Source organism: Camelus bactrianus, chromosome 4 (genome assembly GCF_048773025.1).
Source record: "Camelus bactrianus isolate YW-2024 breed Bactrian camel chromosome 4, ASM4877302v1, whole genome shotgun sequence".
Lineage (NCBI taxonomy): Eukaryota > Metazoa > Chordata > Mammalia > Artiodactyla > Camelidae > Camelus > Camelus bactrianus.
The window spans coordinates 26,861,229-26,883,630 of record NC_133542.1 but is presented as its reverse complement, the minus strand read 5'-3'; the positions used below and the strand labels follow the sequence as shown (position 1 = coordinate 26,883,630).

Genomic DNA, 22,402 nt, shown 5'->3' with positions numbered 1-22,402 from the left:
AAAATCTACCTCCATCAAAATCACATTTGGAATGCTTGATTAAAACATCACTTCCCAGGCTTTACTCCAGATCTACTGAATCAAAACACCCTGGGTGGCAGGGGTATCTGAAAATCTGGTGTTTTAACAAGCTTGCTCTGGGAAATGTTATGCACACTCAATTTGCATGTAATTAATCTAAACCATTATGTTTCCATAATGGATTTAACAGTCGTCTACTATGTTCTATTACTTATTTTCTAAAAAAAATCTTAATCGTAGATGGCAGACTGCTGTCTGCATTTGACAAAAGAAAAGTTGAAAGTGGGAAATGGAATTAATTTCACTTAGTGACTCAGCCTGAATAGAGATGATGATGATGTACTCTGCTCACTAAAGCACTCACAAAAAACCTATGGTTAACTCTACTTTTTGTGATTTTTGACCTATATTCTGAATTCTTTGTCACTAAATACTAACAAATGTATTGCTTTTTCATCTTTTCGTTTTATATCTTAATTTTGGGACAAGAAATATATCCTAGTGTGGTATAGAAATTATAAAGCTAGAAGTCTGTGGTTAAAAAGATGACTTTGTCACACTGTTCTTTGAAAATTTGAGCACATAAATGACAAAGCAACAGTATGGTAAAATAAATATTTTTTATATTTGTTTGAGTTTGTAAAAGATCTGTGTGGATATTTCTTTGTTTATGTTTTTATACACAAAAGATAAAATTGCTCATTACAGTAGGATTAATACAGAATACATTTGATGCAAAAAGCAATTCATTTCAAACCACAAGTTCAATTAAGTGGGTGAAAACACATACAAGTATTGAGTCCAGATCCATAAAGATAACTTTTAAAGATAATATTAGAATATAGTCTGAGTATTCAGTTATGTACACTTTTTTGGGAACTTCACATAATTTTGAACAAACGCATAAAAAGCACTTTGCTGAGCAGTATTTTCAAATGATTTTTGTTTTAGACAAATTCACTGAGGCTGACGGCAAGAAAAATTATTACCTTTAATTTTCCAGTTTCTTAGTCTAAGAAAAGGTAAGTTAAACTTGATTTTTTTTGATAGAGAGTAACACAGTATTTAAGACTAGAATAACTTTTTTTTACAATGTAGAGCAAGTCATAATGATTATATTAGCTAGACCATTCCTGAATTAAAAAGAAAGGTCAAAGGCAGGTCATAAAAGAAGTCTCTGAACACTTCTCATTATTCTGGTGGTACGCCTACCAAAATGCACCTGTCATCATTAGAGATGTGATTTCTGATTGGAAATGCTGTCCGTCAGCATCAAACAGCTAAACCTACATCATAAGTGGATAGGCAATTACTCTTTTCCTCTTATAGTATGCTCCTACTTTATTCTCAGATGATTGTGTTCCATGTATAATTTATTAATTTAACTCTTTCATATCTAATGTCTTTTGAAATAAGAAATGTTTTATACTTAGCTAAAGATGTTTTCAGGTTTCTTTTCTGGTGTAATTGTCCCGTTTCCAGACCAAATTAAAAAAAAAATGTGTTATTTGTCATATAACATAAAAATAGGAATACCCAAGGAATATCCATTATTTCTATTACTTCCTTTATGCATACAAAAACACATAGATGCCAGTTTCTTTCAATTCTTTTGGCTTTGTTAATAGTATTCAAGGGAATTTGTACTACTGCATAATTATTATTAGCTAACAAATAGCATACTCATGTAAATCATCTTTACTACACAAAGTGAAGCACAGTCACATACATTCACAGAGTCAATATGCCAATTTGTCAAAAACACTCATTTAAGATCTCAATATGGTAAATACATAGCTAAGATTTCAATGACTTTCTCCTGGCCAAAACAAATGGTCTTTTCTTTGACATTGTTTTAATTATTAACATTATTATTTGTGATGAACTAAGTAATAATTTAGGAATTATTCTAACCCTCACGTTCAGAAATGAGAGACCTAAGGCAGCGAGTACAACTACTTTGTCCAAGTTACCCAAGGAGTAAATGGCCGAGCTGGGATTTGAACATAAGCCCAGTGAGAGTTGAGAATTATTTTTTCTTTCTTTACTCAGAAAGTTCCTCTTTTATTTTTACATAAATACATAAAAGCATCATAAAACCCTAGAACTTTAAAAAAAAAGTCTTAGAAATCATGTTTTTCCACTATCACGTATTATAAATCATAAAATGAAGGCCAGAAGGCTATGCTCCCAGAAAATCTTATTAGATGGAAACATTCCCCTTATCAGTCTTTACTACCTAGTAAACCTCATATTCTTTCTGTAATTTTACACCCACAAGGGAGGATGCCTTCACAGACTCCAGTAGGCATTCATTATCATCCTAGCCTCCTCTCTAACATTAGCTTCATATCCTTCAGATAGAATCTATCCTCTCTGTCACACTTCTCCCTGGCTGTGTAGCTTTGAGCAAGCTTCATACCTTCTCTGAATCTCAGCTTTACTGGAAGCAACAATCCCTCTCTCATATAGGCCTTGTGAAATTAAAGGAGATAATCATTGTAAGGAATTTAGTACATTGCTTGACACATTTTGCATGCTCAATACATCCTACTATTGTTGGGCTCACTTATCATGTATAGAACCACACGTCCTTGCCCTTCACTCATCTGGGAGTTCCAAATGAGCCCTTATTTAGCCCATAGGCCAGTGACTGGCACTGTATGCATACACTTTCTCTAAGACTGTGTTGAACACATAATAATGAATGAATATTCTCACAAGCTTAATCCCTGGTGAAACACTTTCTCCACGAGTCCTTTAGAATAGGCACAATGTCTTCTAATCCTTTCTGAAAGTTTAAAATAAAACACTTAACCAAAATCATTTCCAAAAGTTTGAAATGTAACACTGAACAACTCAGTGCTTTCATTATGTGTGTCCTTAACAAAGTCAGTTTTTTTTAAGGTTTTACTTGAGAAATTTCATACCAAATTTAATAAGTGTGTCCTTCTTTGATTTCTCAAAAAGAAAATGAAGTTCTTCCCAAATATACTGGATTTCATCCATAATTTATATTCAACCTTTTCCTGATACTGTGGTTTGAGAATTTTGTAGTTTTATCTCTATTTCATGCATAGGCAAATGTTCTAGCAATAGTATTCAACACAATTTTGCATGGTAAGCCTTTTCTGTTATATTTTACCTGTCATGCTTGAAATTTACATTAGAAGAACAACTGACTTCCTCATGTAATGATACTTTTAAGGAACCATGAAAGCTCATGAATAAAATTAAATTTTATGAATAATTTGAAGTAAATAATCCTATTTCAACAATTTAATAGATAAAATTATATCCAAATATAATAAACGTGTTACAATTATTTCCAATTTTGAAAAGAACGCCTATGAAGTAAAAAAAATCAATGTTCATAGTGATAAACATGTTTACTCTGTTATTACAAACAGACTCACTGTACAGTAATGATGTCACAGTAACCCCACCGTTGTAAAAGAATTATATCCTAGTAGGCATACAGAGCCTCAGAACATGGGAGACCAATTTTAGTGAAAGCTGTTAGAGTCTCTTGAGGTTGGAGACAAATCTCACAAATATTTTTGTTTGAATTCAGGTACTGGTTGATTTTAAACATATCACTTATAATAAGAGAGAAGTATATTTTAATATCTTAAATCTTGGTTTCAGAGATTTACCAAAATAAAAAGACTCTCTTACCTAATATTTTTGATATAATATTTTTAGGGAGAGAGTTTTCCTTAAGTAAGTTCACTTTAGAGTTTTAGAGATGAGGCAAAAATGCGTATTTTACAAATCCTTACTTGGAAAAGAAGAATAGCACGGCTCCCAAATTACAGCTTATGATTTGTCCTCCAATCATAGATATTAAATGGTGATTTTTAAGGTAGAAGTGAGGGTAGTAGGAAGATGGATCCCAATTACACTGCTTATTTAGAGGATCTGTAATCTCTGCCTCCGTCTTTCTCACACACATACTCTCTCCCTTACCTCCTATCAATACAAATATCCAGCACAACAGAGGTATCATCAGAATGATAATTAATGAATATGTTACAAGTTGCTATATATTTTGAAGTAATAACAAGTTTTCCCCAAACTCCTCAGCCTTCTTCCACCCTCCACATTGTTCCACTTCCTTTTTACAATGGTAAATTACTCTCCAACCCAGAGCACTTAGCAACAGTGCAAGGAAGCCAGCACAATTTCTATGCTAAGTTTTTATTAAAACCATTATATTTTCTAATGATAATTTACTTAAGGGCTAAAACAGTCATGATTTAACTTTAAACATAATAGAGACATCAATTTAACTCAAGATACCTTTTGCTCTTAAATTCATTTCAAGATAATAAAGTATCACAATGACATAATCACTCCTTGTAACCCACCAAATTGGCTTAAGGGGCAATAGTTGACTTAAAGCATGCTCTGAAGTATTTAGAGAGAATGTATTTGCATTTTTGAAATAATAATATATTGAAATAAATTCACTGAATATGTGATTATAGCAATTAATAGATTCCAAATAAGCATACTTAGCCTTTTTATTTGAATCTGAGATTGAAAATTCAATATATATATATAATTGACAGATAAAATTCTGAGATCATTAAAGTATTAATTTCCTTACTTTTACTACATAATAATTCTTCAGTTGCTGACACAAAGTATGGGGCTATCGTGGGTAACAAGGAGCTCTTTGAATGGGAGGCCAAATGATTAAATGCCAAAATTTTCTGTATCTATTAATCATGGTTAAATATCATATGCTGATCTCAAGAGTGTACTTAGGGATATGGTGGACTAAAATTTAGAACTGCCTGAGGTGATAGTTCCATGATTGTCTCTTCCTTTAAAAGGTAATATGTAGATCTCTCTATTCTATAATAATAAAATATCTATTTATTTAGGAGTGAGATCCTTTGAACTAATTGCAAAAAAAATCCTAAGGTCAAATTTTCAGGTAAAATGTGTCAGAATGTAGGTTAGATGGTGGTATTCTGGATGGATATAAATTATGATATAGTTAGCGATGGAATGTGGAATAAGGGATTGCATGCTGCAAACACAAAGCATGACAATCAGTTGTCCTACCTCCACAGACAGAAGGAATGACAAAAAAAGTCTTGGTTTCCAATGTCTTCAACCTTGTCAAAGAAGGCAGATACAAATGTATAAAAACTTCTTTGCCAAGCTAATAAAATGAGAAAAAAATGCTGTTTCCATTTGTTCTCTAATAGATTCCCCCATGTTGAGAAACAGTTTTCTAAATAAGATAATGATGATTATAGAAGTTTATAGGGATTCTTACTTCTCGACTTATTCCGGGAAATTTCTCCTATGTTATTTCTAATTTTGCTTATGTTCTGTGAGAGTTCACGTTAAAGTTAGAAACTCTTTGCTTATTGAAATAGCCTTTTTCTAGTTTTCAAATTATTTCTTTCAAGAATACTCAGTCACTGCTAGTCCTTTCCTTCCATATACTGTTTAGATCTCAGTATTAACTCATTTTATAATCCCAAAGACTGTTGAAATAAATATACTGTATTAAATATAAAATTAATTTCAGCCCCATTCCATAGAATGCTTAGGTCCCAGTAGTTACTAGATGCCTTTACAGCATCAAGTCATACATGTAAAACAACCCAGAACAATTAGCTATAAAAGGCTTGCCTGCCAAATCATTGGCTTTAATTAATCCTTAGAATCTACAGTATTGAATCCCTATACTCCATTCCAGTTTTCATCTGAACAACTGCAAGTTGTACCCTGAGTAGAAAGAGATGAGACATTATGTTCTTGATCCCAAGTGGCGTTACTGATTCTATGATTTGAATCTGCCTTTCAACTACATCTTGACCAACTCAGTTGTCAGTAGTTTTGCTATACAACCAATGGCTCAAACCTAGGATTCATGCTTGCCTATTTTTTCTCACTATCTACTTCAAATCAATTAATTACTTTTGGTTCATATACCCATCAAAATACCATAAACTCATCACAGTGACCCCATCCTGGTCCAGATCATCACATCTCTCTCTGAACTCTGCAAATGTCTCCTCCTAAATGGCCTTTCCACTTCTAGTCATACTTGCCACTAATTCATTCCACTTATCTTAAAACATGAGTTATATTATTCACACTTTTGCTTAAAAACATCCAATGGCTTTCAAAACAATTTGCTATAAAGTCCAATATACTTATCATGGCCTACAAGGCTTACCTCATATCAAGCCTCTTTCCTATTGTCTTACTATGCACCAGCCACATTAATATTCTCTCAGTTCTTTGAACATTCTAATTTCCCCTTTTTCTCAGAACCTAGAAATCTCTTTATACCTCCTCCCCTGTCCACTTCTTCATACGGGGAACTCCATTTTTTTCCTTTGAAGCATTAATTATCAACTTCTGTTTAAGTTATTCTATATTTGAGAATGGTTTTCTTGAGGACATTTATCAAAATTGAGATTTATTTTGTCTGTTTATTTAATCCTTTTTTTATTCTGATTAGACTGTGGAATGAATAAATATATGGACCCTGTATGCTCCACTATTGTAACATAAGTTAGCCATCTTACTAACACATAGTAAGTCCTTCATAAATATTCACTAATGAAAGAAGGAAGGAAGGAAGGGGGGAGGGTGGGAGGGGGAGGGGGAGGGAGGAATAGGAGGGGGACAGACAGACAGAAGGAAGGAGAGGGAGAGAGGAAAGAGGAAAGGAAAAGTTGGATAAAGAATATGTTTCAGAAAACATATGTTTTATTTAGCAAAAGAAAACAGTTTGTCTCTAGTTCACATACAACTGATGTTCTCGATGGCAAAAATTTAGAGAGCATCAGCTATTGCCAGATACTAGGCCAGGAACTATAATGTATTTCTACTTTTCAAGGGTGAAAAAAACATAACACTATACTTTAACAGTTCACTGAAATAACTACATCACTGAATAGGAACTAAAAAAACAGAGAGGGTATTTTGAGTGTTCAACAATTTTATTCTCAAGTTCAATCTTTGTTTGTATTACCAAAACTTTTTCGTTTTTTTTTTTTTTTTCCTGAATGCATTTTACATTTTTTTGGCCTTTTTAAAGGGTGTTTACACTCTCAGATTAAAATTGTATTATATAATTCAATCTTTTAGTTTTGGACTCAAATTATGCATAATAAAATATCCTACATATTAATATATTTTAAGTTTCTATCATTTTCCTTCCCTCAGATGTTAACTGCAAGTCTGAACTTTGTCCTCAAACTCTGTCATCTCTGAAAATTAAGTAAAGTATGTTTAACTGCCATCAATTACTTGTATCTGTTGTCTGTGTCTTGACTGAATTTTTTTTCTTTTATTATTTACCTTCAGTGACACCTTCCTGAATTATTTGTGTAACCTATACTGTATTTCACGGATAAACTCATTACTTAGCTATCTGAAACAGCTCCTGCAGGATGAGACCTATTACTGCCACGTAACATCTTTGGACCAATATTTAAGACAGCTTTCAGTGTTTCATTCACCTTTGTTCTTCCTGCTTTAATGATTCCACAGTGATTAGTAATGTAGTCAAAGTGAAAATCACCTAATGAGCTTTTAATTAGTATGCACTTTATATTTTATCATCTTTGGCTGCCTAAAACAGGCAAAAATGTCTAAGAGATAAAACTGCTCTAATACAAATCCCAGGCTCTCCAAACATAGGAAAATAAAATATTATCCCATCTTTTTCTTTTAATTTCAAGGATTAATCTATAAATGCCAAATTTTCCTCATCAGCTTTTTCACTATTTTAAAGGTTTAAAAAATTATAACTAATTGTTAAAAATAACATTTTACATGGCTGGCTTTTTAACTTCTGCTGTTCGAGTTACAAGTTACTCTGAACTCAGTGAAATGGCTCAGATTGAAAATCCAGAGGGGGAAAAAAAAGAAACAGTATAAATTTGATACCTGCATATTGAGACTACTGAACTTTCCATTTGAAAATAATTATTTAATTCCACTACGTTTTGTTACATCTCTCAGATATTCCAACTATTATGGAGAAAAATTCAATATATTTAAATCAAGATGATAACTTGGAGAGGAGAAAACACATTCAATTCACAAAGCAGACATAACAGGGCAATACAATCTGTCGCAAACATACACAAATTTGTATAATTGACTTAGAATTTTAAGAAGAAATAATACTGTTTTTTATACTATCATGCCTATCACGCACAAAACAAGTGTGTGGTGCACCACTATGTATGTGTGTGTGTGTGTCTGCGTGTGTGTGTGTGTCTGTATATGTATGTGTGTATATATACATATATCTATCACAAGGCAAATAAAATAAAATCTTAATGACGTTCATTCAATAGTAATCTGCAGTTAATCTTTTAGGCTGTATTAGCCACGGCTGTTACATGTTTATTCAATTTACTAGACAAAATATTGTGCAGGCAACTATATATTGTTAACAATTTTATTTGAACGACACAAGGTTAGACTAATATTCTGACTTTTTAATGATTCTGTAAGACATTTGTTTTGTAGACTTTTGTTTTACTAATATATGATGGAAATACATTATATTACTCTTATAGTCAAATATTAATTGTTATGCTGCTGGATATTTATTTCAAAATTATAGTCACGTAACTGACTATGGTATGTGAAACTTACAGTGGACAATGCATAAATATATATATGAGTGTTATGAAATACTATAGTTTATAAATAGCTATATTAAATTATTAAATATTAGTGCCTTCATATTTCAATACGAATTTTACAAAAAAAGTTAAAATATACACAAAGCAATTACTATCCTAATGAAAATCTATCCAGCTACCTATATTAAGAGCACAATTTAATACCATAGAACAGTATCTTTAAAACCTAGAGATCATTAGATGTGAAAGTTCAAATAATAAAGTTTTACAGGAAACCACAGCAAAATATCTTATCAACCATGGCAAAGGCAAGTATTTCTTAAATAGGATGCAAAAAGTCCTCATTATACAAGAAATAAACCTAATAAACTTGAATAAATTAAAATGAAAAATTTCTTTTCATCAAAATACATTATCAGGAGAGTAATGAGAAAATCCACTAAATGGTTTAATATACAATGTAAATATCCAGTGGTGTGCTGGTTAATGTGTTACAATTAGTTCTCCCAAACAAAAAATAAAAAGCTGTTTTTTAAAGTGTGTTCGTGTATCTGACGTAAATACTTCTACTATGGCAGATTTTCAAACTACCAAGCAGTTCTCAAAACTCTTAACACTTCAACAGTTGGCTCTTATGAATCAGTTTGAGCCAGCTTCTTCGTATCACTGTACATATCCAGCAGAGGATTCAACACCCACAACGCATATCATAATTTAACAATGATAGATAATAATGGGCAAAAGACTTAGACACTTCAAAAAAGAGAATATTCACATAACAATCACTGCAACTATGACAAATAATTATTAAAAACAAGTTTTAACACCATTAAGCTTCAAGATATTCAAATTAAAATATCCCTCTATACATGTTGAAATGACTAAAATAGAAGGATGCACAATCCCAAGAGCTACTGAGTATACTGAGCAACTAAACCCTCACAACCTGCTGTCCAAACGTGATATAACCACTTTGATAAAATGTCAGTATCTACTAAATCAGAACATATGCATCTTCCAGATACCCAACAAAATCCACACATGTATTCCCTAAAAGATATTTTCCAGATGTCTATATAACCAATATTATTTATAAGAGTCAAAGCCTGGAAGTTACCCAAATGCTTATAAAATGGACAGAGTATTATACTTTGGTATACTCACACAGTTGAATACGACATCACAATGAGAATGAGTGATTTCCCACCGCTAATAATTTAACAAATGCCATGTTGATCAAAGAAGCAAAGTAGCACTGTATGATTTAGTTTATAAAATGTGATTAAGTAGGCAAAGTAATCTATCTTCTAGAAGTCAAAATAGTGCTGGTTATGTGGCTGTGTTCATTTTGTGACAATTCACTCAGACTGTGCACTTAAGATACTAGCAATTTTCTCTGTGTATGTTATGTTTATATGAGAATATTATAAAGACTAGGAATGATAGTAAATTTTAAAAATATTGTTATGTAACTTTTTTTGGAAATAATTTATAAGCTCATTTAGCTATCTGTGTAAAATACGTTACATATTTAAAAAATACTTCTCAAAGATGAAATTATTACTCTATGCATATCCAAATAATATATATATATTTTTAAATTTATTTTATTATCAGCAGAGTCCCTTTGGTAGGGCAGAGGGATTTTCCCTTAATTCTATATAGCACGTGTTTTTAATAATCATACGTTAAGTGTTTCTAAAAAATGTCACCAAAGAGAACACCTGAGAGCACCCAAAGGCAGTTGCTGCCTACAGTGACTTAAAACAACTTCTTAAAGATGCATTTCAATGATGTTGTATTACTCAGGAGGAGTTTTAATCAATTGCCTTTGTGTTTCTAAGGATAGCATTTACCCCTATCAATTTGACATGTATCAAACAAATGCTCATATTATCTATATTTTATATGTCAATTACAAAATAATCCTTATTATGCTTACTATTAAGGAACAGATAAACTGAAACTTCTCTTACTAAAGTAAACCAGTTTCACAGTACAAATAAATTTATGTTAATTTATATTCTGTAATAATAAATGATAAATGTAATCCAGATTCACATTTTAACACATTACTGAATGCATTAACCACAGAAATTAATAAATAATGTCCCCCTAAATCATCTGAGAAGTTATTAGTTATTTCTTATCATTTTTATTTCCATAGTTACTTATTTTAATTTCAACTCTCTAAAGCTCCAACATCAAGCTTTCACAAAGGAACCCAATTTTGATAAATCCTGACAGGTGATAAAATAACTTTTACTTTCAATAACTCATTGTCTTATTCATTGCTACCAAATAGACCTCACTATAAAAATGTCAATATTTAAAATTGTCATTCATATCTAAAGAAATTTTTCTATGGCACAAATATTTTCCTTTTTGAATGCTGTTTCAAATTCACTTAGAAACCAATCAAAAGCTGTATCAAATGATTATATTACTATAAACTACCTAAGGACATAAACATTTGATAGAAAATACCTTAGTTTCTTCAACATTTATGTAAAATATGATTAAGCATCAAGCTAGTTATGTAAATTTCCTTCACTGTTATATTTAATGGACACTATTACTAAGGTAATAGAGGAAAAAAAAAAACTATAAAATTTAGTAAATTATAATCTTACCATAAGCTCACAGGTTAGGAATTCAAAGAAAAAGTTCGCCACCCTGAGACCTAAAAAGTACAACCAAAAATATTTTGTATTAGTACAGGTATTGCATTTTAATTCAAGATCATAAAATGTTAAATAACTTCAATATAATGAAAAACTTTATTGTATGAGTAATTAGTGTACATATAATTTGAGAATTTTGACTACAATATTTGTGTGAAATAGCATTATCATTACTCAGCTCACATCAAACTATTGTGATTTGAGATTAATTACTCTAATTTCAGCTCTTTAATGCTGGGATGGCAAACAACCAGAGAATTTTTATTGTCTCTTTTGCGTCTTGTTAGACTACGGATGACGGGAGATTACATTTGCAAGAAAAAATGTATTCTGCATATATCATTTTAGAAAACCTTGATTATACTCATTTAACAATGTCAAATATGCACACACTCATATACATATACACATGCTATCACATGCATGTACATGCACACACACATATACAAATCTGTTATTTGTGCATTACATATAGATTATTATACTATTATTTATGTCTTTCTTTTGTTTTAATCAGCGAATATGAAGGCAAATATTCTCTACCATAATTTTAAAGGCCACATAGTATTCCACATCTCATTATATACCTAAGAATTGTTTAAGATATTTGATTTAGTAATCGTACTTTATGAAACTCTTTAATATTATTGTTAAATCAAGCCATTTGATTACTGTCACATGTGATCATATCTAGTAGTTAATGTGCTTTCTAAGAGTTTTATTTTGATGTAGTTATAACTGGCTAGTCAAGACATTTATTAAGTCCTTGAATTTGCTTACTTCTAGGTAGATATTGTCCTCTATGAACAAAATAAGCATCGCAAACTGAGGATTTAATTTCTACCTTCAATGAAGAAATTAGTAGCATTTATGAGCCCTTTAGAAAACTCATGAATGACTGTTACATAGGCAGGTGCTCTACTGTGTGATGTATACAAGTTAACAGAAGATAGAAACTGTAATAGATTCAATCTATTATGGCAGTTCCTTAATGACTGGTATTGCTCTGGAGGTTATGTTTTTCTCCGATAACTATTCATTAACTCGTTTCAACTGTTTCCTACTGAAGTTGAAGGAAACATTACATACCACAGTTTTTGTGACAAAGGAGTGCTATTTAATTCTTAGAAGAGACTGTCATATGTGGAAATGATTTTGACAGTAAAAAGAACCACTTGAGGAGTGAAATAAAATGTTTCTAGTTAGTGGAAAGCAAACTATTACTATCATTGAAGTGTAAACATTCACATTAAAATTTATTGTTCTTAGTCTGCAAATTGAAATGCATGTGTGAGTGAAATCTTCAATAATGAATGCTCAGTCTTTCTTGGTCAAAGTCACTGAACCAGGGACTTGATATTACTAAGTCTCCAATTCTCAATCCTTTGTGTTTCACGCAGTTACTGGCCAACACCCAGGTCTCCTCATTCCCAAGTTAATACCCTGTTTACTAGCCCTGGACAGATGTCTCTGCTGCCCATCCCTTTTACTAGTCCCAGTGCACATGGATGTCCCAGGCTCAGTATTCTATTGCTTTCTGCTTTCATTTTCCCTACAGGAACAAGGAATAAGAAGGTAACTTTAGAAGATCTACTTCCTACTGATATTTGTTAGAAAGGAAGCCTTTCCCCAGAATCCAGTGTGATGTGAATGTTTACATTTGAAAAAGTCAATTGAGGAATTATACTCACTTGCCCTCCTGCTCACCTCTTTTATCAAGAGGTGCAGCAAGTTAAATTTGGGTCAAATGTTAAAAGGTTAAGTGTTAGAGTCAATATTCAGCTGGAGAGCAGTTATTACTGTTGTGGAATGAACTCCTTGGATACACAAATTTAAAATTTTAATTGTTATTACCGTTTTATTATTAAAGATGTAAAATCAAGCTTTAAGGTTTGACATTACAATGCAAAAACAATTTCTTTTAGCACTATCAGATGCTAGATTACTCCTGCAGGCATTGTGTTGCATATTTGCAATACTAAATTGACACTTTTAACTGAAAAATAGAACTTCAACATAAAAAGCACATAAAGTTATTTATGTCCTCCAGTTACATGTAGATTGCTTCTCTATCTGAATGTGAATATCCAGATATTAACAGTAAATTGAAAGGACATCCTTGTTTCTATTACTAACATTGTTACACTGATAAGATATGTTGAATATTCAGTCTATAAGTCACCTGCTCATGTTTAAATTTAAGTATTCCAGAAGCGACATTAAATGCATTTGGTTAGTTGGCTTTCAAAGCTAAGGGCAAGGCAGGGATGCAATTTTAGGCATATAAGAAAGTCAAATCAGAAATATGGCTTATCCCATCTGTAATCTACCTTTTTCAACGATTTACGTTGTCTAAGTCAGGCAAGGACATTGATTACTGGTGTGTATATTTACACACACACACACACACACACACACACACACACACACACATATACATATATATTTTTAACTGGTATATATTTAAAGAGGAAAGCATCTATTTAAAATGATACAGATTAGATAAAATATTTTTAGGGGAGAGATTTGTGGGGAAGGATCAATGATTAAACTGTCAATGACGTTGACATTGGGTTATTAATCCTTGGTGTATTTTGGGAAATTTTATATCATGTAACAAGATTCTAGCAAAATGAATTTGATCAGATATATCTCTTTTATTTGTACTAATGTTTGGAGGAATAGCCATTCAGAAAAAAACTTATTCTGAGCCAGGTAAGCAAACTTCAGGGGGAAAAAAAAGAAAAAGACTAATTCTGGAAGTCTAATATCCTAAACCTATCATATCAAAGGAGGAATGCTTCAGAGTAATGGCTATATAACTGTCAAATTACTGCATAAGTCTTGAAAAGTTGTATTTCAACTAGTATTGCTATAGATTATGGCTATTAATCAATGGATTTATTGGACTCTGGAAAAATTCATGTAATCAGCATTTCAGATGGCGATTTCTCTGACATTAAAAAAATTTATGGTACTTTATTTCTTCTTGGCCTAATTTTGCCAAAAGTACAATTTCTGGAGGGAGTGACAGGAGGTTGAATTTTTAAATGACTTTGGAACCTAAAAACTGCGAAGTTATTTTAAATAATTTAAATAATTACAAATAATCTTAAAGTAGTTTGATGAGTTTAGAAAAAAAAAGTATTTAGTCAGTGAAAAAAATAAATAGTAGTGTTAGGATTTCTATAGTTTATCTCATGTATCTTCAATTGACATTCACAAAAGTCTCCTACCTACATTAATACTCACAAAGAAATTACATTATTTCTCACATTTTCAGATAAAAATTGGAAGCTAACGGTTGCCTGAATACACTCCAAAATGTCTTATTGCTACTACATTGTGAAGTCAAAATTCAACCCAAGCTTAATTAAGTTCGGAATCTCAAGTCATATGCCAGGGTAGGATAATATTAATAAGTAACATTTACTAAATATAAACAATACATTAGGCACTGGTTTAAATATTTTGTATGTATCAACTAATTTAATTGTAACAACTGTCTCTCTACTTTATTGATGAACAAAAGTGAGCTGCGAGGAAGTTTTTGTGTAAACCATCTTATTAAGTAATTCATTAAGTAATTCATTTGGTTGGTTGGTTTTGGTTTTAATCCAAAGATTCTGGCATCAGAGACTGTTCTGTGAAGCATTATACAATACAGTTTCCACATGATATTTTATTATTGTGCAATATTCTTACAAGCAATATTTTAATGAAGAAATACTCTATTTTAGATTCATGGGTCATGTTACTACATATGTATTATATGTCTACTATCCCCACAGTTGATCCTATGTAATATTAATAGTAGTTAACATTTATTGAATATCTACTATATTTCTGGAATATAAATGTGTTAGGCTCATATCATTTAAACTTTGGAACAATCCTATCAGGTATGATTACTATTATTGTATAGAAAAGAAAATTGACTAGAGAAGTTAATAAATATGCCCAAGAGCAGGAGGTAGAAATAGTATAGCTGAATTTCAAACACTAGTACTCTCAACTCTGTTAGTTAGATGCAGTACGATTAATTCTGATACACTTATTGGGGAGAAAGTACAAAAGAAATTAAAGATTTCCATTTTATTCTAGTGAGAAACAAACCTGAAACTTCAACTTCGTAAAGCAGAGATATGACTACACTCTCAATTTTTAAAGTAAATCTACAAGAATATTAAATAAATTAAATCCTTCCAGTCTTACAACTCCAACATATTATGATTAATTTTAGATAGTGACAGCTGCAGAGTGTCTAGCTCATTAAATGCTAAACTGAAACTATGCATTATTTAAGACAGGCCAACTTCTAGAATTTTTGCCAGTAAATTTTAAAATACATCAGACTTTATACAATATGCAAGTTTTATGTAATATATACACAATTTTGGTACAAGTTATCAGAAATGTTTTCTTAGAAAACCAGATAGCCTTCCATCCATTTAGAAAATTGTAAACAATGTCTTTACTGAAAAGAAAAAAAAAAAACAAAACCCAACTTTGAACTCTTACTTCTTTCAAGACTGTCAAGTTTTTCATTTCAGAAACACAATTCTTATACTTGCAGACAACATGCATGGGGGGAAAAGTAGACTTTTTTAATGAAGTCTGGCATACTGTAAATTCTCAATGAGTAACTAATAAACACATAAATGCTCCAATAAAGAAATAATCACTGGACAAGTCCTTAGGAAGAAAACTACCCTATGTTTAAGTGTTAGATTTTACCTTAGTTCAATAATATCCAAACTTTCTCATTTAATAGGTAAATCATTTCTTTCAAAGGAAATCTTAAATCCTGGCAAAGTTGGAGTCACAGGCAGGGATAAAGTTTTGAATTATCTACTCACCGAATGATTAGACAATTTGTAAATCTTCTGCATCACTATAACTATATACAACATATAGAACTATATAAAGTTAGTTCAATAATTCATTCATTTATTCAATAAATATTTACTGAGCAACAATGTGTCAGCCACCACTATTCTAGAATGTGAGGTTAAAGTGATGAATAAGACAACTGTGGTCTATTCTCATAGATTCTATATTCTGTTTACAAATATTATATTTAAAGACTTTATACTTTATCGCCACTATTAAAAGCCACTAGACACACTGCCGTAACAGTCTCAACTCTTTCATAAGGACTGTTCTTCAGGTATTCCAAACTCTAGCTTAATACATTTTAATAAATTCAAGTGGGTTTAACACTGTAACAAACTTCTAGTTATCCCCTAATATCCACCTTGCCCTGTTATTACTAATTGCTGATTTTAGCTAGCTTCATGACTACCTGGAAAAAAATTCTTAGTCTTGGTGCCATGAAACTAAGTTCTGGCAAAAGCATACACGTGGAAGTGGAGTAAGCAACTTCTATGAAATGGCACTGAATGTAGAGAGTATGCCCATCTTTTCCCCTTCTTTTATTAATTTGTAGCTGGAATGCAGAGTTATTGCCTGGAACTCCAGCAGTAGCCGTTTTGTATCATGAGATGCTACCCTCCTCTCCCTGCTCCCTTAAACTCCACCCTATTACAAGTAGAGTCATATGACAGGAGGAGACTGGATCCTGGAATGGTGTGTCATCTCAGGGTTGGATGAATGTGAAGGAGAAATCTATAGAGACAGAAAGCAGATTAGTGGTTTTCAGAGGCTGAAGGGTGAGCAGAATGGAAATGACTGCTAATGGGTATAGGATTTCTTTACCATGAAAATATAAAATTAGATATTGGTGCTGGTTGCACAGTGCTGAATATACTAAATCCACCACACTATACACTTTAAAAGGTAACGCAAAAAAAATGAATTTTATGGTATGGGGATTGTATTCCAAATAAAGCTATTACAAAAAAACCCAAAAAAACTTGTGCCTTATATCACCCTATTAGTTTAAAATAATCTCAAATAATTTGGATGTATTTTACTGTGACAAAAACTAATTGTGCAGCACATTCTTTGGGGACTCAAACTTGTCTGAATTTATTAATTTCCTACTATGCATTAACATGGTTGTATATACTGGAGGAAATAAAAATAACAACAAAAGATGGCAATCTCTGTCTTCCATACTTTAAAATCTACAGATGAAAGATTTTATTTGTGAATTAACTAACATCGAGAAAAACCATTAATCTCCCAGGGCTTTTGTGAGATTAATTATACATTGGAAGCTATTTAAAAACTACTGTATAAAAAAATGCGTAAGTAGAAAAAAAAAAAAGTTGTCAAAAAAATTATAGGCTGGAATTTGTGTTTTAGCCTGTTGGGTAGTGGTACCTTTGATAGCTTTGTAACTGAATGAATTATGTGTTTTGAAATTGTGTTTACAAAATACCAAAATGTTAAAATCTGTAAATAAAGTCTTATCCTTATCGAAAAAGGTATAAAATGAAACTAATGATCACAAATATTTCTGGTGTTAGATATAGAAACAACATTAAGCAATCCATTTTGGGGATGGGGATTTACATATCTAAACTAAAATGTATAGATCCTTATATTTAGTATTTTGACTCTTAGATATCACTATCCTTAAAAATGCCTCTCCAAATTATTCAAAACATTATAAATTTTATAAAAATTTATGTTGATATGATTGGTAACAATAACCTCCAATTATAAATGGGTGCATGACAAAAAGATACTTTTTCTTGAATGACATGATCATGTCATAATTTTCCTAGTTGACATTCAGCCACATTAATTAGTAAAGCTTAAAAAAATCATAATAGCTCACTATAAAAGTTGCTGTGTTATAGATACATACACATTTGGGGAGAAATTAAAATTGTAAACTCTAAGCTCCAGCACAGTATCATGAGTCTTTAGTTACTGAAAGTGGTTATACTGGAAAACCTGTAAGAGAGTGTGAAAGTTTACACGGTTGGTTTAATGTCTGTGTAAATTACTTGGTAACCATAGCAACATGCATTTTCATCTCACTTCAACTGTCGCAGGAGCTCAGATAAGGTATGGAGCTTCAGTTCTATGGTGGCCATCATGACTCTTAGATCCATACTCTCCCTATTCTGAAAGTATACAGCAGTATTGGGGCCTCACAGTCTTTCTAGCTTACTCTGCATGATTGGCTACTTTAATAAACCCCTGGAAAATACCTAGTATTCCTTATTCTTTTCCTTTTACCACTTTCTTGGCAATTTCCAACACAGAGGTAAAAGTAAGGTATATATCAGAACCGCTAGAACTTAAAAGCACACACAAATCACTTGGGACTTTTATTAAACTATAGAGTTTCATGGATAGTTCTGGACTTGTTAGAAATGCAGAATCTCAGGCCCTATCCCAGAAATATAAACTAGAATCTTCATTTTAACAGCATCAGCAATGTGTTTAAGCCACAGCTTCTTTATCCTAAAATGGGTTAGGCATAGATCATGTACCCCACAACTTCCTGTCTCCTCTTAAACTCCCCTCCACTCTAATCCTCCCCACTTCAATTAGATGATGTTCCATAAAATCCTCTCTTTTAAGCTTTGGAAAAGAAAGCTGCTACAACTCAATTTTGGTTTCCTTTTATTTTGTATTTTTTGGTTATTCTACCACCCAACTAGTGCTATGCGCTGCTCACATTTAATCGTAATTATTATTTCATTATTTCTTAACAGTTATTTACATTTTTATTAATCAAATCTGGTAAAAATTTATAAAATAAAACCCAATGGAAGTAAAACCCAGTGGGCTAAATGCATTATATCAATCATCTATCCTGGAGCATTTCTGTTTCTACTTTTTAAAACACATTTACAAATTAGCATAGCACAGCAAATACTGTTTAATCATCAATTTTTTTTTCTCATGGGGCAATATATCACAATCATTTTCTCTATTAGAATGCATGCTCCGCAAGGGCAGGGATGTTTGTTATCTTTGTTAATATATTACAAGTGCTCACAAGAGAGCTCAACAGGTAGAAGATGCTCCTAAATCTTTGTACATGTCTCAGTATTTCTTTGATTAAGAGAAATTACTGAGTCAAAAGAGATGAATAGTTTTCCAGCTTTAGATTGGTTTTACCAAATGACCAACAGAAAGACTACACCAGCCTCTACTTCTAGCAGTGCAGTGTGCTCATGCTAATTTCCCTTCCTCCTCAATACTCCTTCATATGTCTGCCAATAATAACATTTACTGTTCCGTGTATCATATGTTGTTTTACAAACTTTAACATATCTCAAATCAGAATGCATACCCAATGGGGTAATTTAGCTTTTTCTCTTCCTTTTGTACACCTCTAGAAAATGATGATTTGTCTTTACAATCCATGGTATTTCAGATTCAAAAGAGAGAAATACAGTGACACATAAAACCTAATGCTATGTTTGTGAATACTAGTCATAATTACTTCAAAAGCTATCAAATGCTGTTGAACATTTTGAAAGATCACTGGAACATTGTGTACTGAATGTTGTCAGATTGCTGATCATCTTCCTAAGAAGGATCTTACTTTCCATGTGCTAACTGAGAAATCAAACACAGACAACCTGTCTTAATTACTGTAAATCAGTATTATTTGTCCTACATTTTAAAGAGAGAGGGGGTTAAAAGACAACATGTCACCAGATTGAAATGAACAAAAACCTTTTAAAAAGAAAACATAGATTCAGAAATTAATGAAAATAAATGTGAACCAAAGCCCTATAATTTTTCCATGGAAAAAAACGTATAAAATCTTTAAGATAATTTTACTGAACTTTTCTGCCATATAATATAGTATGCTAAATATGTTCTTTTTACTCTCAAATATTGGAATTACTTAACCACCAGGTGAAACTATTATTGTGTATTTTTCATGATTACATAATCTTCAACATTTTAAAACTTTTGAAGCAAATATCCCTCTAGTCAATTACTTATAAACAAGGAAGATGAAATGGTGTGATTGCTTCATAATGAGTAAGCATCAGAATGGTCAACTTTATTAACAATAAATACTAAAGTATTAAAATTGGGTGAACTTGTTGCCCCAAAACTGAAAAGATATTATTGCACTGTAATATTAATTTTTTTATAAGCCTCAGTTTCTCCAACTGGAGATTAAAAGACTCCATACCTCAATACAAGGACTAACTAATATAACACATGCAAAGTGTGTAGAAAAAATCAGGCTTATAATAAGCATTCAACAAATATCAACTATGACAATGACACTGATGATTAAAACATTCAGAAATAAATCTATGCATCTACTCTAAGGTTTAACTTCTCTTTTCACTTTCACTTCTAAAATTAACAGAGGATTCATAGTAGTCGTGGTATAATTGACCACCTTCACAAACACGTTTATAGAAACAACATTACCTTCCTTTTCTTTGCTGGGGAAAGGGATGCAAACATGTATATGTACATGTATATCAAATAGTCTATCTGTATTCACCTTTGCACAGATTTGAATATTGAGCAGATTTCTTCATTGAAAAAATGGAAACAGTGTTTGGCTGGTTTTGCTTGCATTTTAATAGTCCATTACGGACTCCTGTGAGAGATTATGTTATGAATGGGGTTTGACACCAGAGGGAGTGCCTCTGAGGGAAATGCTGATAATGTCCAAGGGAGTCATTCCTGAATACGAGGAGGAGGAGGAGGATGGCCCTGAGAAGAGTGAAGATGACCTGGAGGGTCTCCCTCCCACATCCCTCCTGCCCCAGCACAGGACAAGGAGGGCCTCGAGTGCTCTGGGCTACCCCGTGTCCATGGAGAGGGGCCAGCTGGAAGGAGGTGACCCTGCAGTACCAGCAGTGGAATTGTGACTTTGCCATCAAAGGGTTTCTTTAACAACTACAAAAAATACTGAGGACAAATACCAAGTGACTGAGCAAGGGGCATTCCCAGAGAACACCCCTAGAGCTAAGAGAATTTTCCTAAGAAGGGAGAAGGCACTCTGTGTCCTGACGACAGTCAGACCTAAGAGAGAACCAAGTTGAGTGTCATTGAGGAAGTCTTTGTTGGAGTGAGAATCTCCAGTCATCCAACTGCCACCTGGAGAAATTGTCCCTTCTTCAGAACAGCACACCACCCAGTGACTGTTCAGGAGGAGACACACCCCTCATGACTTAGTTCAGTACTCTTTTAATTAACCCCCTGAAACATCTACTTCCCAAAGACCTGCCACTTGAATAGGTGGTTGGAGTCCTGGTTACCTACTGACATGGTAGTACAGGAGAACACTGCTGCATCTGTACATCAACAATGGATAGCAGGTAACAACAGTTATTACAATTCTATAGTATTTATCTGTGTTAAAACTGTCAATTCAGTATGAATCAATTTAGAATACAAAGGAAGAACACTTGATAATACAGAACAAGAAAATAAAAACGAGCATTCCAAGGTAAATGAATTAAAGACATTTCCTTAGATACAATGTTAAACTTCTATCACATTGCAAAGGATTTTGCTCTTCAGAGTATGTGTGTAATCCTATGAGCATACATGTCTTTTGCAAGAGTTTGTGTTTAACTAGAGAAAAATATATGTACTTAAGTATAACCATAACAATTGATTTATGCATGTGAAAAGGAACACATGTGTGTATTATTTATTGCTATACTTAAATAGATATTAATTTTAATATAGTTTATTCCAAGGCTAGAGTCAAAATGCCAAGTTCAAAAAAGGTATGTAATATTAAAGACATCTTTATGAATACTTTCAGAGCAGAGAGACCATATAAAATAAACAGCATGCCAACAGAATAATTCCTGAAGAATAACCCTTGTCTGAGTGTTCTACATGTTACACATTTATTATAAACACTTTTATATATTCAATAACATATTCAGATGTACCTTTTATATTTCCTTAGTGATTCTTGAAGAGATTATATCCTGCATTATTTTTCATTGTTGGTTTTATAGAAAACCTTATATTTTTCTAAATAAAGTGGTCAATTATAACTGTTAGTACATAGACACACGTTTTAAAACATCACCATCACTTCATGTTATCATTTCTGATGTCAGCCTCATTTTCCTAAGTCTATCAAAATGTACAAAAAAAAGACTGTTAATTTTCTTTCATGAAAGAGTG

The 22,402-nt window shown here is 32.2% G+C and overlaps 1 protein-coding gene across 4 annotated transcripts in view; it reads right to left on the bottom strand.

The window, feature by feature from the left end:
• The window catches only part of PTPRD (protein tyrosine phosphatase receptor type D), a 1,875,536-nt gene that overhangs the window by 1,053,145 nt on the left and 799,989 nt on the right, over positions 1–22,402 (bottom strand). For all 4 annotated transcript variants that reach the window (XM_074361573.1, XM_074361575.1, XM_074361574.1 and 1 more), the window contains one exon: positions 11,294–11,343. The gene's annotated coding sequence lies outside the window, so the exon portion shown is untranslated. The remainder of the gene's footprint in view (positions 1–11,293; positions 11,344–22,402) is intronic.